Source organism: Ovis canadensis, chromosome 2, assembly GCF_042477335.2.
Source record: "Ovis canadensis isolate MfBH-ARS-UI-01 breed Bighorn chromosome 2, ARS-UI_OviCan_v2, whole genome shotgun sequence".
Lineage (NCBI taxonomy): Eukaryota > Metazoa > Chordata > Mammalia > Artiodactyla > Bovidae > Ovis > Ovis canadensis.
Window position 1 is genome coordinate 81,190,101 of NC_091246.1, and position 16,721 is coordinate 81,206,821.

Sequence of the window (16,721 nt, forward strand, 5' to 3'; positions counted from 1 at the left end):
ACCAATACAATATTGTAAAGTAATTAGCCTCCAATTAAAATAAATAACTTATATTAAAAATAAAATAAAATAACAACTCTACTCCATATATCCCTATATAATTCTCTAATATTTTGCACATACATAGTGTACTTAGTTCTCTAGTTACATTCTTGAGTTTTAAGACATAAAGTGATTTTTCTATTTCTATTGCATCTTTGTTGTTTCTTAGCAAAATTGATAAATGCATTTTTGGTTCATAAGAATTGCTTTGTTGATTATAGAAGCTAGTACTATATTGAAGGCTGTTTCTAGGAAACAAGTATTTCAAATTATATCTAATCATTTGGTTCAAATATATTGCTTTCTCAGGCTTTTGTCAGCAAAACTAGCTCAAGTTATCAATTCTGCGTATTCAATTGTGAATAAATAATAAAATATCTCCTACTTTTTACCTTTCTTTTATGAAGTAACTTAATTTTCACCAGATGTACAAAAGGTCTAGTAACTTTCATTTTGTAGAATAAGAAAAAATTTTTAAAGATTTCATTATTGTCAAAAGATATTCCTATTTTTAACCATTATTGCCATTATATGCATACTAGAAAGACTACAATTTATATGTATAATTATATATGATACATGTATTGAAACAAAATATACACAAAATACATATATACATACAAATACACTGACAATAAAAAATGCTGGCAATGATATAAAGCAATTAAAAATCCAATATATTGTAGCTGGGAATAGAGAAGGGCATTGTAGCCTGTATACTAGTGGGGCAGTTCCCAGAGAGTTAAACTAACATCTGAAATTGACACAGAAAACCCATACCAAGGCTTTTATGCAAGAGAACTAAAAGGTCATATTCACATAAATACTTGTGTACAGCCATTTATAGTAGCTTTATTCATTTGGGAAATTTGGATTTTATTTGGGAACTAACTCAAGTGTTTTTAATTGAGTAAACAGATTTTAAAAAATTGTACTTCATACAATGCACTACTGCTGCTGCTGCTAAGTCACTTCAGACGTGTCTGACTCTGTGCAACCCCATAGACGGCAGCCCACCAGGCTCCCTCGTCCATGGGATTCTCCTGGCAAGAACACTGGAGTGAGGTGCCATTTCCTTCTCCAATGCATGAAAGTGAAAACTGAAAGTGAAGTCGCTCAGTCATGTCCGACTCTGTGCAACCCCATGGACTGCAGCCTACCAGGCTCCTCCGTCCATGGGATTTTCCAGGCAAGAGTACTGGAGTGGGGTGCTACTGCCTTCTCCTCAATGCACTACTACTCAGCATTAAAATGGAACAAAACATGGAAATACACAACAATAATGAATTCAAGTTGCTATATGTTAAATAAAGGAAGCTAGTCTAAAAGGGTCCCGGTGATATGAAACATGGTATGACTAAGCAGTTCCACCCCTGGGTGTGTATCTGGAAGAGTTAAAATACTAATTGAAAAAGTTACACGCATCCCAATGTTCACAGCATCACCATTTACAATAATCAAGATATGAAGCAAACCATATGACCATCAAAAGACAACTGGTTTAAGAACATATAGTACATATATACCGTGTAATATTACTCAGCCCTCAAAAAGAATGAAATATTGTCATTACCACTATATCAATGAACCTAGAGAATATTATGCATAGTGAAGTCAGTCTGGCAGAGAAAGACAAATACTGCACAATGTCACTTATAATGTAGAAACTAAAAGGAACGCATGTAAGAATTAAAGATTTTAAAATTAAAAAAATAAAAACCTAAAAAAAAATTATATAAATGAAGGTACATACAAAATAGAAATAGACTCACAGATATAGAAAACAAACAGGGTTACTAAAGGGGACAGGGAAGGGGGAGGAAAAAATTAGAGGTATGGAATTAACATATACAACCTATTGTATATACAGTAGATAAGCAAAAGGACATACTGCATAGCTCAGGATATTATTCTCACTATTTTGTAATAACTTACAATGGAATATAATTTGAAAAAATACTGAATCACTATGCTAGACACCTGAAACTAACACAATATTGTAAATCAACTATGTTGTTTTTGTTGTTTAGTTGCTAATTCATATGCGGCCCTTTTGTGATGCATGGACTGTGTAGACCACCAGGTTCCTGTGTCTAATTTAAAATTTTAGTTAATATTTCAAATTTTATAGATATATTTTGTTATTTTTTTTTAATTATGACACCCTTTATTTAATTTAGGCCATGTGGCTTGCAGGATCTAAATTTCCCCAACCAGGGATGGAATCCATGACCTGAGTAGTAAAAGTGCAGAGTCTTAACCACTGAACTGCCAGGGAATTTCCCATTATTTTTAAAATTTTTCTCTTCTTCTTCTAGTCACCCCCATGAGTATGTAACTAACCAAAAAGAAACAGAAGAACTCTACAACCATTTATAAAATACAATTAGATGACATACAAATGTTTAAGAAAGCACATGAAAACATGCTCAACATCACTAATGATTAAAGAAATGTAAATCAAAACTATAATGAGGTCCCATACCATACTGTTCTGAATGGTCATCATCAAAAAAATCTACAAACAATAAATGCTGTAGAGGGTGTCGAGAAAAGTGAACCTTCCTACACTGTTGGTGGGAATGTAAATTGGTATAGCCACCATGGAGAACAGTATGGAGGTTCCTTAAGAAAATAAAGGAAGAGCTATCATACGATCCAACAATCCCACTCCTGGGCAAAAATTTGTCAGAAACCATAATTTGAAAAGATACATGTATCTCAATGTTCATTGCAGCACTATTTACAATAGCCAGGATATGAAATCAACCTAAATGTCCATCAACAGAGGAATGGATAAAGAAGATGCAGTGCATATATTCAATGAAATATTACTCAGCTCTAAAAAAGAATGAAATAATGCTATTTGCTGCAACATGGATGGACCGAGTGACTGTAATACTGAGTGAAGTCAGTCAGAGAAACAGAAATATCATATGATATCCTTTACAGATGGAATCTAAAAATATGGTACAAATTAAAGTATTTATAAAAGAGAAATAGAGTCACACATGTAAATAACAAACTTACAGTTACCAGTCAGGGACGTGCAGGGAGGGATAAATTGCAAAACTGGGACTGACATATACAAACCACTGTATATATAATAAGGACCTACTGTAGAACACAGGGAATTTTACTCAATAGTCTGTAAAGGCCTATATGGGAATAGAATCAAAAAGACTAAATGCATATGTATATATAGCTGATTCACTTTGTTGTACATCTGAAACTACAACATTGTAAATCAAATATACTCCAACAAAAATTTTAAAATTATTAAAATTTTTTTTAACGCAGTTTAAAAACTGACAAATTTCCTAAGGTTCTATTATTTTATTCTCTATTAATGTGATTTTATATGTGACTATGAATTTATCTGTGCAACATTAATGTGAAATATCTACTTAGGAGTTAATTGGATAAAAATACTTGTCATCTGATTATTAGGTTTCCTCCTGGTAATACAAAATTATACTTGGCTACTGGAATTGACTTAAATGTTCACAAAAAATGTTATTTCTGATTCTACTGACTTTTCCATCATGTTTTATCTTCATTCAAATCAAAAGGACACTGTAGAACAAGGAAAAAATGACAAGTATGTAGGATCAGCCTTTGACCATTACTGTATGCCTACAACTGAATTTGCATCATGGGAATACCATCAAGTAACTATGGAGGTCACAATAGGTAAGTAACAACAGTTTTGTAGTTCAGTCTGCTTATCTGTCCCATGGGATGCAGAGTGTTAGTTATAATTTCAGTGCCTACTGTGTAATGAAAAATTGGCAGGATGGTACGAAAAGAGCATCTGAGTAATGCAAGTGACAGAGACAAGCGAAGTTTGACACAAGATCCATATACGTACATAATGTGGCTGCTATTTAGTCACTTTGTAATCTTAGACAAATCACAGAATCTGTCTAAATGTAGTGCCTTCCCTTAACATGGAGGAATAATAGTAAACCTTCAAATGCTGCTAAGAGGATCAGAGACAATTAATGGAATAATTATATTCAATTATGAATAAGATATTTGTTTGCCTTTTTGAGAGGATGCTTTTTAGGTAATCCCATAGTTTAAAGATACAGGGACACTCTATATATTCAGAGGAATTCTGATTATAATTCTATTACAGAGAATACAAAAGAACACAGCAGCAGAGCATAAAGAAACTTTCAGTGTTTAATTATATTTTCAGTGGAGTTAATCCATATGAAGCATAAAGTTGTAATTAGGTAGTGCTTTAGATGAAAATAATTACCATTTTAGGGACTTCACTTGAATCTTTAAGATATGCCAACTAATTAGCTCATTCCAAAGACAAAATGATAGTGCAACATCCTCTTTCAAAAACTGACCCTCACCACCTAGACAATTAAGTATTTTTGAAAAGTATGATCTCCCTACAGTCCATTAAATACTGAGTAAACTGAAGTGAGAAAAACATTTTAGAAATAGTTAGCTAATTTGGACATACCTTCTGATAGTATTCACAAAAGCATTAGACTGCATTTTATGTCTTAAATCCTATGTTGTAATGGTTAAAATTTGGTTTCTTTTTTTAGCTCCCTTAATAATGATTCCAAATTCCCAAGCATACATATTTTTTCAATTTAAAATATTAATCAAATTAGATATCATATTCCATTCACAACCAAGTGAAATCAACTAGAATTTATAAATGTTTATACATGAGATGCACTAGATTTCCAGGGGGATAAATAAAAGAAATAAATTATGAATTCTTGCCTCAGAGGGTAATATATAAGTATGGACTATAATCTGAAAATAAGCTAAGAAAGTTTTTGTAAAGGAAAATTACCAAGTCAATACCTAAGAAAGAGATGCAGAGACCGTGATGAACACATTATCTATTGGAGTGAACAGTATAAACATATCTCAAAGGCAAAAAATAAAAATAAAAAATAAAAAACCCATATAGGATTCACTGAGAATGATGTTAGACTGATTCAATGACTTTGAGATAGGCAGTGATGAGAGGAATATACAATATGTTGCTTGGGACAAGATTGTTTAGACTTTGTAATGCTAGATTTAGGTATTTTAAAATGATGCTATTCATTTTTCTAAATGGAAATTCATTTAAACTTTCTGGAGATAATTTTTTATCAGAGTAGTAATGAAAAAGCAGAAATGGAAATGTCAGTTAAATTGGGGGATTTTTTCTTTTTTCTTTAAATATGGGGAAAAGATAACTAACATTCCAACTATAGTGATATTAGAAGAAAGGAAAGACAATATGCACATGAGAAACCCTGAAAAATAGTCATTAGGATTTAAGGATGGAAGAGTTAAAACCGAATAAGAACTAGCTATCAACATAGAAAGCTTTTAACTCCAGGCAGCTTCGAGAATTGGAAAATTAAGATGAACTCATTTAGTGTGCAGGGAGAAATATTTTAAAAGCCTGTTGAACTCAAAGAAGCAAAATATTTAAATGGAACTATCTGAGGAATCACTGCAAATTGGGAATTGCACACTAAAACTCCAGAAAACTCAGACTGGCAGGAATAATTTTAAGGTCCAGCACATTGATGGGAGAACTAAGGCCACAGGCTTGAACGAAATCTCTAACTGAAAGCTAGCAAAGAGAATATCCCCCAGGAGAAATCTGAAGAATAACAATACTTGAGAATGTAAAGAAAAAGCATCAAGGAAACTTATTTATTATGATTTACATAAAGCAATATTTTTAAAAAGAATGAAATGGCCAATTGTGTTGCCTTCTATAATGAAGTCAGAGAAGGTGGGACAAAGAGGAGAAAACTGAACTGACAATGAAAAGACTATGTTAGAAGATTAAGTTCCAAGAGGTAGAGATGAAAACCAGATTAGGGCCTTCCAAGATCCTGCTGCATGCATTATAAAAATAAGTAAATAAGAAAGTCAAATAAATAAGAAAGAAAATCAGATTAAAAGGATTAAGAAATTAGTATTTGATGAGCAATTGGAGGCAGCAAATAATGTACCATGCTTTCTAGAATGTTTACAATTCAAGATTTAGTCAATGTGAAATCCTTGAAGGAGTTCTTTCTAGCCAGAAAAGGGGATTGTCATTGAAGCCTAGAATACACAGAGCCAACAGTAATGAGTATAGACTCTGGCGGTTAGAGTAGAATCAAGGAGAGAGCACAGAGAATCCAGGGAGAGCCAGCCTGGTCTGCAAAAGGAGCTTAGAGCTCACAGAGGAGGCAGCCTCATAACAAAAATGTTGCTCCCAACAGCTTAAGTAGCTCTTTGCCTGGAGAAATGGCAATAGATATGGAAAAGGAGAAGCACTCAAAGGAGAAGAACTTGATATCAGGTAGGTATATCAGAGAAGAGAGTATCAAATACTTATGAAACGACACACATCAAGGTGACCAAAAGTAAAACATTGTGAGGGGGTCATTGAGAATTTACGACGGTGATTCAAAATGGGACTAAAAAGGAAGTAATGACCTTATAAGTTTTGTTAAGAAGTGATAACTTTTCCTCTGGTAGAAAGAATAATAGGATCCCAAGCATGGGGGTGATATTTATTTCAGTCAGTCACAAGATTTGCCAAGCTATTCCCTTAGCTTTATGAAAAAAGAAGAAAGGTAGAGAACATGAAAATAATCAATTGTCAATCATGGGACAATTTATGCATGTTTCTTCTAATTTTGAAATTTCAGAAGCCTCCAAGATTGGGAATTAGGAAACTCATAAATACTCTGAATATTAAGTTTATGTTAGAGCCTGCCTTTAAGTTAAAAAAGAAAAAAAAGTCTGAGTGGTCTCTGAAGTTACAGTAAAAGCAACTGTAAAAATGGTGGGAATGATTATTCATTACACTACAATGATTATTACACTGTAATGATTATTCATTACAATAAAGGGACTTATTGTATTATTTAGATCTGAGGAATGACCCAGTATGACTATGAGCAAGCCAATGGGAACAAACAGGAAGATGCTCAACAGAAAAGACAGCAAAGAACTGAGATGCTCAAGTGAACTTCCCCTGCATCTAAAGATACTGAATAATTTCTTCACAACAGTAGGAAAAATCCTACCACTGGAAAATATTATGAATTAAAAATGACTGACTATGGTGCAAAGTAACCAGTCACTTGGGGATGACTTGCCTATATTACTAGCTTACAGAAACAGACAAATAAAATATAAGCTTCCGTTCAATTATTTCATTTGTTAGAGCTTTCTGAAAAAAAAAAAACACTTTAAATTTTGATCTGTATCAAGAATAAATGCATCGCTGTAGCTACACTAAGGCAATGGCACCCCACTCCAGTACTCTTGCCTGGAAAATCCCATGGGGTCGCTAAGAGTCGGACACAACTGAGCGTCTTCACTTTCACTTTTCACTCTCATGCATTGGAGAAGGAAATGGCAACCCACTCCCGTGTTCTTGCCTGGAGAATCCCAGGGACGGGGGAGCCTAGTGGGCTGCCCTCTGTGGGGCGCATAGAGTCGGACAAGACTGAAGCGATGCAGCAGCAGCAGCAGCTACACTATACATTTTATAGAGTCCGAGATGATGTACCAACACCCATAATTTTCAAGAATTACCACCCAGAGGGAAAATCATCAGTTGTGAAAATAAACATTTTTAAAAATTAGTGTGGGCTATTTATTAGGGACATACTTTCCTAAAATGAATGATCACTTTTAAAATTCGTGACCCAAAACTGTTGCTCTTCTTAGCTGTGATATTGGCACCCACGAGCACTGTGTGTTAGGAGAAAGATGCTTTTTATAAAACCTGTTAATTTAACTTATGTAAATTAATTGGCTGAAACACAAAGCAAGAGTGCAGAATTTTACCATTTGGATGGCTTTATTAACTGAAAAGTCAGGTGTTGAAATACATTTAAAGCTCCGTTATTCTGTTCTCTGCTGGTGTGATGTGGGCAGATTCTCACTTGTTAATTATATTGTGTATAAAAAAGTGGAAAACTAAACTGAAAGAAATAAAATATTCTATATAAGTACTTTTTCGCATGGAAGCTTATGCCCACAAAGAAATTCAGCACTTTCTGTCACAAAACTAGCTTTGTCCTAATCACAACCCCACAGTCACAGATTATGACAGAATTACTTCCTTTTTCAAATACTGCTTTTTGCTATAATAAAATCTCTTAGTACTCTACAATCAGTATTCATCATTATGCAATAGCTACTTAAATATACCTACCCAGAAACTCTCTTGAAACTTATAACAAACTTTGACTCTTGTCACTTCAGAGGGTCAATTTTCAAAAATAAAGTACTGACAACACTTAATGAACAATTCAGAACTGCTGATTTTTCAGACTGTACATGGTTGCAAATTTCAGCTTTGTAACTATTCTTACCTCCTTTACTCAACTGTTGTAATGTTAAGTTAAAGGACTGAATTTCTACTTACCAAAAATTTACTCCAAAAATTTACAATAATATTTCTTATGAGAAACTGTGATTTCACAATTAATATTTCATAGACCAGATTCTTCAAACATATTAAACATATAGCAGTTTACATCTCTTTTAAAAAAATTGTGAATCTGCATCTTTTCTATGGATTTTAAACATCAAAAGATACTTTTAAAATTCCTATGCTGATTCAAATTTAGCATATGAAATGTTGAATAATTTATAAATATATATACATTATCTATAAACAGTTATCAAACTAGATCTATATTTTGATACCTATTTCCAAATTCTAGTCTTCTTGAGAATCTTTCAAATATATGTAAAAATGGATATAACATTTGCTTGAAAATACAGTTTTTCTACAGGTGAAATGAGGATAATAATTCTAATCTCATATTTCAGCAACTGGAAAAATATGAGGTGATATTTATGCATAAGCAATAAATAATTATGATTGAATATTTTAGTAAAAAAATAAAAAACGAGGATGAGAAAAATAGAATCACTGTAAGGTCAAAGACATACTCTGATTTAAATTGATAAGAAGAATGTTTAGAAAATATTTAAGAACTGAAAGAAACCAATTCAACACAAATATAGCTGCCATTTGGGAATTAAGAGTATGAGCAATGGCAAGTGATCAGTTTGCAGCTGAACTTTTGCTGCTGAGCCTTAGTGACTCCACTTGACTCAGTTTTCAACAAGGCAGGCTGTTAGCTGCATACCTGAAATACAAGGCAGGCATAATTGAGACAAACAGGACATCCATCATATTTTCAATGCCCAGAGACTGTGTTTTAAGTTACCTCTGTCTCAAACTGAAATGATAAAAGCCTTAACTGCCTTAGAAGAAAATATTACTGCATGTGGCTATGGTTGAGGGAAAAGTCTTTACTTGCTGGAGGTACTGCGACAATGTTTGTAACTCATGCAGATGGGGGATAAGGAAAAGGCAGGTTGTCTTAAAATGGAAATAGGAAAAAGAGTTCAGGATAATGTGTTGGAAAATAAAAAGGGGTTGTAGTTTGATTAAAAGCATGAACTCTGCACAAAAAGCTTGTAGGTCCTTGAAAATGAGCCCAGGTATTCTTGTGCCTGGCAACACTGACCTGCCAACATTGTCTAACAAACCAGCTTTGTGAGAAAGTAGATTAGTTAGTAGACAGTGAAGTGGAATTCCAAGCGTGATTTTTGCTGAGATTTATTTGAGATGCCATGTTTACTTTTCAGAAAACCTGACAGATAGGAGTGGCACTGTGAGTCCAGGATTATTAACCAAGTCATAGTGTAGATTCAAGTTCCTGTGTTATTTAATCCTTATGTCCCACATCTATTTTAGAGGTCAAGAGACTTTATACAAAAGTTTATCTATAAATATAGTGTCAGACATGTATAAGACTTTGGACAAAAATTGATTCAAAGAAATATGGGGCCTGTTTTGTTGAAGTTTAATGATTATAACAGGTATTTATTAATTCAATAAATACAGAATAATACTAGTTGTTTCCATTTCTTTGAAGTAATGTATAGGGAGCTATAAGAGCTAAAACAAAGGGATATGATCTAGTTTCAAGACACATGGCATGTAAGTGGAGAAATTATATGTGAGAAGTCAAATCGATAAAGGGATGAAGAGGGGTCAACAGAAGGATGACCAGGCCAAGCAGACTGAGCCTGATGGACATGCTCAGTATAACCTATTGTAGGTGGCATAGGTAGAAAAGAGAAGAGTAGTTGCAGATGAGGCTGGGATATCCCACAGGGACTTATAGTTCAAAAAAGCTTAGATCTTTGAGCTTTAACCTAATAATTGACAAATGGTTTTAAATGGGAAGGGAAATCATAAAATTATGTAACTACTGCTACTTTTATGAAGATCATTATAAATGCAGAAATAAATGGATTGGATAAGGAGGGCTGCGGTTGAGAAGGGATAGCCCTATTATTTTGTCAGTAAGAATGCTTAGGAGACTGTTATAACAGAGTGACACTCTTGATTACCCAAATCTTTTTCTTCATTTCTCCAACACTGAATGACCCAGGTCTCAGTGGCCTCTTTTCTTCTTCATATAAGCTTACAATCTAGATGCACTCACAGCTCATGGTTTAAAAATAATTGATCCTGATATTTCCCAAATTCACATCTAAACCATCCAATAAAAGCACAATCTAACCTTTCATTGCCATCTCCATTCTTAACACCATGGTCCAAGTCACTAATTCCTCTCCCTTAAAGGAGTGAGTTTCTTGACAATTTCTTAACCTCTATTTTTCTACAGTGCTCTATGAAACTGTATCTCAACAACAAAAACAACTAAAATATAAAAACAAGACCTCTTCTATCTTTTCCCAACTCAGAAACACTCTAGTACCTCGGAAACAACTTTCAAATAAAATCCAATATCCCTACTGTGGCATATTTTGTTTTCCATTAAGTGGCTGCAACATTAACCATTTGAAATGATCTTTGGAATCTTGCCACTTCTCCACTAAGAAAGCAAATCCATTATCTCTACCCCTTTGACTCTGGATGGGTCAGTGACTGGTTTGACCAAAAGATTACGGAAGAAATGATGTTGTACCAGTTCTAGAAATAGCCCTTACCTAACTTGGCAGCTTCCTCCACCTACTTCTTGGAATACTTGACTTTAAAACTCCTGTTCTTAGAACACTCCCTTTAAACCCAGGCCCCAACTTACAGTTAGTTCATGACCCAAGAATAAGCCACACGTAATAAGCCTCTTTGTTTGAAAATTTTAGATAAGCATCCAATGAATAGCCAACATCAGCTTAGCCAAGAGACATCTGCATACAGCCCAGATGAACCTTTGAATGAGTACAGGCCCAGCTGACATCTGAGTAACCTCACATAAGAAACTATAAGAATACCATCTCCTAAAAACAGTCATGCAGGAGAATCCAGCTTTCTTGTCTCCCCACAAAGATCAATGACTGAACAGCTACCCATGAATAAAAACTCCAGGCAACGTCTAAAATTCACTTAGGAAGTTTTAGAACATAAGATAAAGAAGGCAACTTCATTTTACCCACATCCTCCCATCCCCCAAGCCATTTCCCTTCACGGCCAATAAGGAACTTCCCAGCTAGAAAGATTTTTCTCTTACCAGAGAAAGAAGAAGTGGGTGAGTGATCAGCGTCTCCAGCGTTGAATGCAGGGCACAATATGAAGCTTCAGCTTCAGTTTCACTCCATTTAGACAGGGAAAGCTGAGACATACTAAGCCAGCTATGAACAACGAAGAAAATTAGAGTCTATTAGCAGACATGCATGGGAGTTATTATAGTTCATGAAGACCTTCTCTGCAGACAAACTCAGCAGATTTTGCCTCTGAGGTAGTCACTTGCCAGCACAATTTCATGGCCCCACTGCAAAACTCACCACCTTGTGCCCCCAAAGTTATCTGTACTTACTGCTATGAGCTACCAGAGTACCTGCATACTCCCTCGCCACCACATCACTGCCAGAACCCAGGACCCACACTGGCAGCCATACAAGTTTCCTACAGCTGTACAAGTATAAGATGCCAGCTAAGTTCCTTCCAATATCTCTAACTATCTAAGTGAGAAGCCACTTTTGTAGCCAGTTCAGGCTTCTGCAGGTTTGCAAGTACAAGATACCAGCCAAGAGCTCTACCTTCTGACTGACCCCTATATCACCAGGTCTGTGCTTGAGACTAGCCCCTCCAGATATGCATCCACATGCCACCAGACTGATACCTGTCTTGGGCTCTACTGTAGTGCACACACACAGACACAGGGGAATGGGTGTAGCCACAGAAGAGCACCCTAACTCTGGGCCCAGAGTTGGCACCAGACCTCCATCTCTGTATGTCTACAACTAGCCCCTGCTGACACATACACACTTGCAGCTGGCCCCCACAGCTGAGTATGTGCACACCACTTACTTCAGCTACTCTTACTACTTGACTTGGTCCGATGTTACTGGATCTAGAGGTGCCACCTAGAATCAAAACAGCTATTGTGGATCCTCTACAGTTCTATGTGACAAGAACCACCTAGTTGTTGATACTGTGAACCACAGCGGCCAGAGCTGAAAAAACATCATGGCCGCCCAGACCCGTTGCTGCCATATATTCCTGCACATGACATTCTGCACCACTGGACCCAGGGTCACAGCATCATCTAGCATGCTGCCACCCATAAGCAAAAAGGTTCCCTTACTAAAGTCAGTCCGTAAAGCCTGGAAAAGGTGAATGCTTCTTCAAATGCCTAGATGCCTTTGCAAATCTACAAGGACCCAAAAGATTCAGGGAAATATGTCTCCACCAAAGTAATACAGTAATCATCCAGGAACTGGCTACAAAGAAAAGAACATTCTGAAACTGCCTAATAAAGAATTCAAAATAACTGCTATACAGGTAATCAGAGAGTGATCAGAGAATACATATAAACCATAACAGAAAAACAATACAAGAACACATTGAAAAGTTCAGCAAACAGGTAAAAAACAAAAAAGAACCAAACAGAAATTTGGGAGCTAAAGATACAATGTGTGAACTGAAGAATTCAACAGAAAGTTTCAATAGTGAACCTGAACAAGCAGAAGAAAGAATTAGTGAGACTCAAGGCAGATCAACTGAAATTATTTAATCAGAGGGGTGAATAAGAATGATAATAATAATCTGCAATGAAGAAAGTCTATGTACTACTTGACTACTATTTAAAAAAAATATATATATATATATACATCATTGGAGTCCCAGAAAGAAAAGAGAATAGAAAGCAGTAGAAAGCTTATTTAAAGAAATAATGGCTGAGAACTTTTCAATTCTGGGGAGAGATCTAGAGATACAGGCTCATGAAGCTAACAGGTAATCTCAACATTTCAATCCAAGACAGTTTGCATCAAAACTTATAATAAATAACTGTCTAAAACAAAAGAATTTTAAAAGCAGCACATTTTTTTAAAAAATAAATAACAACAACAAAAAAACCCTCTCTCATAAAAGGTAAACCCTTTTAAGAATACCAGCAGATTGCTCAGCAGAGCCCTTGAAGCAGATTCTCAGAAGGCCAGGAGAATATGGGGTGATATAATCAAAGTCCTAAAACACAGAAAATACCATCCAAGAAAATCTTACCCCAAAAAAACTGCGTTTCAGAATTTAAGGCAAAATAAAGAATTCCTTTAGTTAAAAAAAAAAAAAGGCCGAAAGTGTTCAATGCCACTAAACCTGCCTTATAAGCAATCCTGAGAGAAATTCATCAAGTTGAATCAAAAGCACACTAATTAATTAACTGCAGATATATGAAAATATACAATACACTATTAAGCATATGGTCAAATACCCCAATACTATAAAATGGTGGTTTGATAAATAATTAACTTTGCTAAAAGAACAAAAGTATGATAAGTAGCTACAGTTTCTATAATTTTTTAATGAATATACAATATAAAAAGAGGTATGGAGACATCAAAAATGTCAAAGGGGGAACTCAAAGAAGAGGCTTTGAGTGCAACTGAAGTTCAACTGTTACACTGAGAAATATAATGAGTTACACTGAGAAATATAATGAGGCTTCAATGTTTTATTGAAGCCTCATGGGAACCACAAAGCAAAAATCTATTATAGATAACCCAAAGATGAGAAGAAAAGAATCAAAGCATATCATAATGGAAAGTCATCAATTTATAAAGGAAGAAAAAGAAATGGAACTGCAAAACAACTAGAAAACGATAAGATGGCATTAGTAGATGTATCTGTTTTTAGTAGAAACAAGAAAGATAACAAATAAAAAATCTCATGCCAGGAAGAACTAGAAGAAAAAAACTCACAGAAGGAAAGATGTAACAAAGATCTGAGTACAAATACATGAAACAGAGACCATAGAAAGAATAGAAAAGGTCAACATGATTAAAAAGCTGTATTTTTAAAGAGAAAATTGACAAAACATAAACTAAACTAACTCAGAAAAACATAAAATCAGAAATGGAAAAGGACATACTACAATAGTTAAGACAGAAATACAAAGGATCATGAGAAACTATTATAAATATACAACCACGAACTTGATAACAAAGAAGAAATCAATATATTACTAGAAACATAAACCTATGAAGATTAAATCGTGAAGAAATAGAAAACATGACAAATGATTAAAGAGGGGGTAAATCAGTAATGAAAAAACTCCCCGACAGAGGAGAGAAAACTAGGTGATTGCACTGGTGGGTGTTACCAAATATTTATTTATTTATTTATTTATTTATATATTTTTAATTTTAAAATCTTTAATTCTTACATGTGTTCCCAAACATGAACCCCCCCTCCCTCATCCCTCCCCATAACATCTCTCTGGGCCATCCCCATGCACCAGCCCCAAGCATGCTGTATCCTGCATCAAACATAGTCTGGCGATTCAATTCTTACATGATAGTATACATGTTAGAATGCCATTCTCCCAAATCATCCCACCCTCTCCCTCTCCCTCTGAGTCCAAAAGTCCGTTATACACATCTGTGTCTTTTTTCCTGTCTTGCATACAGGGTTGTCATTGCCATCTTCCTAAATTCCATATATATGTGTTAGTATACTGTATTGGTGTTTTTCTTTCTGGATTACTTCACTCTGTATAATCGTCTCCAGTTTCATCCATCTCATCAGAACTGATTCAAATGAATTCTTTTTTTATGGCTGAGTAATACTCCATTGTGTATATGTACCACAGCTTTCTTATCCATTCATCTGCTGATGGACATCTAGGTTGTTTCCATGTCCTGGCTATTATAAACAGTGCTGCGATGAACATTGGGGTACATGTGTCTCTTTCAATTCTGGTTTCCTCGGTGTGGAAGTAGTAATGCTAATTCCTTTAAAATCCTTCAAAAAAACTGAAGAGTAAGCAACAACTCCAAGGTCATTTTATGAGACATGTGTGTGTACTCAGTCGCTCAGTCATACCCAATTCTTTGTGACCCCATGGACTGTAGCCTGTCAGGCTTCTCTGCCCATGGGATTTTCCAAGCAAGAATATTGGAGTGGGTTGCCATTTCCTCCTCCGTGGGATCTTTCCAATCCAGGGATCAAACTCATGTCTCTTGTGTCTCCTGCTTTAGCAGGTAGATTGTTTACCACTATACCATGTGGGAAGTCTAAGGCTTATATTACCCTGATACTAAAGACTGATAAGGACACTACAAGAAAATTACTGACCAATATGCCTGATGAAAATCAATGTAAAACTTCTTAACAAAGTATTATCTAATTGATTTCAACAGCACATTAACGGATCATTTATAATAATAAAGTGGGATGTAACCCTGAGATTCAAGACTGGTTTACCATCCACAAATTGGTTTAAAATCCACCACGTGTATAGAATAAGAGATAAAAATAATATGATCATCTTGATAGATGTAGACAAATCACTTGACAAAACATTACATCTCTTCATGATAAAAAATAAATTCCAAAGGAATTGAAAGCAGGATCTCAGAGATATGCACACCCCCATATTCTCTGCATCATTATTTACAATAGCCAAGATATAAAACAATGTGTCTGTCAGTGAATGAATGAAGGAAGAAGATATGGTATATTTATACAATAGAATGTTATCAAGCCCTGAGAAAAGGAAATCTTGCTATTTATGACAGCCTGAATGAAACTAGAGGGCATTATGCTAAGTGAAAAGAATCAGAGAAAGACAAATACTATATACATATATAGAATCCAAAAAAGCCAGACTCAGAGAAACAGAGAGCAGAGTGATAGTTCTCAGGACTAAATGTGAGGGAAAATGGGAAGATGTTGTTCAAAGTGTACAAACTTTCACTTATAAGATTGTTTTGAGATGTATGTACAGCTCATAATACTGTAGTATATAATCGGGAAAAAAGTGTCTCAGAGAATATCTCCTCTCAAGAGTAAAGTCTAGGCTTTGCATACTGATGCAGTTTACAGAGATGGAGATTAATGCATTGCTATGGGCAGTTTTTCTAAGGGCAGCATCTTAGTCCATTTAGCAAGAAGTCCTTGAAAGTGAAAGTAAAACCATGAGAAGCTGCATAATTGAATCAAAATTGCTATATGGACTTACTAGCAGGTCCATATAGCAAGAATACTGGGGTTCCCTGGTGGCTCAGATGGTAAAGAATCCACCTGCAATGTGGGAGATCTGGGTTCGATCCCTGGGTTGGGAAGATCCCCTCAAGGAGAGCAAGGCAACCCATTCCGGCATTCTTGCCTGAGGAATTCCATGGACAGAAGAGCCTGG

The 16,721-nt window shown here is 35.2% G+C and overlaps 1 pseudogene; it reads left to right on the forward strand.

Annotated features, from left to right (window-relative positions):
- The first annotated feature begins 3,587 nt into the window (after positions 1-3,587).
- LOC138432371 (lys-63-specific deubiquitinase BRCC36 pseudogene) overlaps positions 3,588-16,721 on the forward strand; it is a 47,543-nt pseudogene continuing 34,409 nt past the window's right edge.